Raw genomic sequence first — 4,033 nt, forward strand, 5'->3', positions numbered from 1 at the left:
ATGTGTTTGGCGCATGGTTCCTTTTCCTCTTGTTCAGAATCGAAACCGCCTCCCTCCTGTTTACGGACTAGACGGTTAGTGACTTTCTTTAACGCGGCCAATTGTTCCATGAACTGTCTGGCCATTCCATCATCTAGGGGGACCCTCTCTTTCCTCCTGTCACTGAGATTATTTCTCAGGTCTCCCCCTCAGGGGCAGATCTTCTCCTTTTTGGCCCGCTCCTTTCGAGCATTTAGGTCGTCACGCAGGTCTACTTGGGATGTGTCATCCCCTGAAATAAGACGTCTAGCTCGTCAGGACGCTGGCGTCTTTGGTGATTTTTATTCACGGGGGCGCTGGGGTTGAAATGTTGTTCCCGTTCAGTCTGTCTATGGACAACCCAGGGATGGTACCCTGCGGTCGCATCCCTTGCAGATCGATCGAGTGATCCCGTCCTGGGACGGGACACACCATCACATTCCTACAGAGCAACCCTAGGTTGGCCCCTGTTTTTAGAATGGGAGGAGTTTTCCTCTCTGTGTTTGTTTTTCCCATAGGGTCTATCGCTTTGGCTTTCCCTTTTTCTTGAGCTGAGTTAGATGGGCCAACACCAGGATCTTGTCCCGAAGGAGAGATTGTGATAAACGAGTTTTAGGCTCGTTTATGGTCTATTTTTTAGGAAGGTTTTCATTGGTTTAGGGCTATTTTATTATAGAATTATGGTTGCTTGTTCCTATTTCAGTTTTTTAATGCTAAGATGGTGGATAGCGCTACAGCGCTATCATAGTGGAGTTATTTTGGAGAAAATCGAGTCTTTCGGGAGCATTAGGTCTGAGTACTATTTCTATGGATAGCGGTACAACGTTATCATAGTGGCGCTACAGCGCTGGAGAGGTGACTTTAAATCTGTTGTTCTATCAATAATGCCCCTGTGCTACAAAATAAGTGCTACATTACTACCGCTACAATGCTAGTACATCAATTTTTGAAGCAATTTGGCACTGTTAATAGCGCTACAGCACCCAAAGCCTAACGCTACAGCACAAACGACGCAGTTTTTAGATTTTTAGCCACTTTTAGAAGGATAAAACGGTCTTTTCACTTGGGAGCATTGGAAAGCTATTTAAGGGATATTATTCTGTGAATTTAGCAAGAAATTTTTAGTTTTTTAAACCCTAGATCTAGAAAAGACTGTTGTAATTAGATTTATTTTTCTGGTTTATGACTTTCTAGATTTCTTTTTCATCAGAATTCTTTAGGTTATTTTCTATGAACAATTATTTGAATTTTATTGTCATTATGTTATCTATGAACTAAATCATTTATCTAGGAATTAATATAGTCACCTTAATTTCAATTTAATATTATTATGATGTTCTATTGATACTTCTTTTCTAATCTAATCTATATGATGTTTGTTTAATGCTAGTAAATACTAGATCACTATTTACTTGATTTAATGGTTTTAATTCAAAATTCAAAAGATGAGAATTGAATATGCTATCATTTATATATACATAGGTTACATATTGGACGAAAGTACATGTATGACTTGTATAGTAATTAGGTTTCCATGCTTAATGCCTTCTATGTGTTTAAGTTTATCACAGAGATGTAGAAAACCTGCATATAGGTTGAGATGTTATATCTTGAAAAAGAATAGGAATTGATTATGTTAACCTGCTATTAGGATAGGAAGAAGAGATTTAAAATTGGTTAGTAAAATTAATAGAATGAAAAGTTGATGTAATTAATTCCTTGGTTTTTTATTATTGATTGTTAATTCATTGACTTATTATTCTGTTTACAGTTATTTAAATTGTGTTCATAGTTTAGAATTATTCATCTTTATTTTAATCACCAAATAGAAAGTGATAAACAATTATTGGTAATTGGTTAATAGTCTCTGTGGGACGATCTTTATTCTTACATACTTTATTACTTGACACGATTACGTATACTTGTGTACAGATTTCACTGATCAAGTTTTTGCGCCGTTGCCGGGGACTAATTATCAATATCAAATATAATTGTTTTTCACTCTACTTTGGTCTTAATTTAAAGTTTTTCTAAATTAACTTGCTTTTAAATTTCTCAATTTTAGGTGACCTATTTTTATGCGACGTAATGGTTCAAAAATACTAGTACCTGTTGATCCTGAGATTGAGAAGACCTGCAAAAGGGAAAGAAAACAGAAAAGACTTAAAAAGATGGCCCAGAACATCAATAATGTCGCTAATAACAATCTGAATCAGGGTAATGTGGGGAACGCTGCAGCTGAGGTAGACTTACCTCTGAGGAACTATGTACTCCCATCTGTTACTGGGGTACAGTCTAGTATTTTCCCACCTACTGTGGAGGCGAACAATTTTGAGATCAAGCCTTCGATTATCCAAATGGTTCAGAATTGCATTCGGTTTGGGGGGCTACATAATGAGGATCCGAACCTCCATATTACCAACTTTGTGGAGTTATGTGATACTTTCAAAATGAACGGAGTAAGTAATGATGCAATCCATTTGAGGCTATTTCCATTTTCTTTGAGAGATAGTGCCAAAATTTCATTGATTTTGCTGCAAGCCAATTCCATTGTGACATGGGAAGACCTTGCTCAAAAATTTCTTGCTAAGTATTTTCCTCCAGCTAAATCAGCACGGATTAGAGGTGAAATAAATAATTTCTGTCAATTTGAGAGGGAATCGTTATATGATGCTTGGGAAAGTTTAAAGAGCTGCTTCAAAAATGTCCACATCATGGTATAGTGAAATGGATGTTGGTGCACACTTTCTATAATAGACTGAGAAGAAACACAAGGACTATAATAGATGCATCAGTAGGTGGAGCATTTATGAGTAAAAGCGCTAACGAAGCTTATGAGCTTTTAGAGGAGATGGCCATGAATAATTATAATTGGCCATCTGAGCGAGAAAATAAGAAGGTAGCAGGAGTTCTAGAAGGTGATCATATTGCTATGCTCACTACTCAAATTGCTTTGCTAACGAAACAAATGCAACAACAAAACAACATTTCAGGTCAAGTGATGCAACTACAATCCACTTCTATCAGTTGTGAGACATTTAAAGGCCCTCATCATTTTCATAAATGTCCAGGGACGAGTTCTTATTCGGTTGATGATATCCCATTGAATAGTTTCAAGCCATTGGAAATTTCCTAAGGCAACCGAATAACAACTCATACCCTAACACTTATACTCCAGCATATAAGAACCATCCGAATTTGTCGTGGAGTAATAATCAAGGGCACCAACCACAGTACCATCCAAATCCACCTCAATACCCTCCACATAGACCATCTTATGGGCTAAACCCAAGACCTTTTTATGATACTCGAAGGCCCCAAATGCTTCAACATCAACAACCACTGCCTCAAATGACTAAACCAGAGCTATCCGCTGATTCATTGAGCCAATTTTTGACAGAAACTATTAGGAAACTTACACAGGATCTTTATTTATTTTAACATAGATCTCATAGTAAAAAAATTAATATAAGATAACCTAGAACATGTTTCTAAAATTTAATTCAAAGAGAAACAAAGATAAGAATACTTACAGTATACGCAGCAGAATAAAGGAGTCCTTCCTTCAGTTTCTCTAACTCTTGTATCCTTTTTGTCGCAGAGAATTATTAAGAAACTGAACCGTTCTTCTAATTTCTTCACAGTCTTCCAATGTATCCTTAGAATCACCTAGACTAGTGTGGGCAATTCTCAACACATGAGATAGATACAGAGAGAAGAAGAGAAAATAACAAAGAGGCTTAGAAAAAGACTTATGTTTAGAGAGAATCTAAAACCTATTAGAAAATCTGACTTGTGACTTGTCAAACTTGTGTTTTGACTTATCTCTAAGCACTCCTTTTATAGACTCAATTAGGCCATTTAATTTAATTAAAAAATCAATAAAATAATGGCCAACTAATAGCCCTAAGTGGAAATTATCATGGGCTTTAGGCCCCGTGAAATTTCCCATTTGATTATAAGCCCATAGGACTTAAAATCAAGGCATGTATTATTTTCTATTAATTTAATTAAT

At 36.4% G+C, this 4,033-nt stretch overlaps 1 non-coding gene across 1 annotated transcript; it reads right to left on the reverse strand.

Moving 5' to 3' along the window:
• Positions 1–2,633: 2,633 nt before the first annotated feature.
• Positions 2,634–2,739, reverse strand: LOC133833255 (small nucleolar RNA R71). Its single transcript, XR_009892648.1, has one exon. It is a non-coding gene; the product is annotated as a small nucleolar RNA R71 (small nucleolar RNA).
• Between the last annotated feature and the right edge of the window lie 1,294 nt (positions 2,740–4,033).

Source organism: Humulus lupulus, chromosome 4 (genome assembly GCF_963169125.1).
Source record: "Humulus lupulus chromosome 4, drHumLupu1.1, whole genome shotgun sequence".
NCBI lineage: Eukaryota > Viridiplantae > Streptophyta > Magnoliopsida > Rosales > Cannabaceae > Humulus > Humulus lupulus.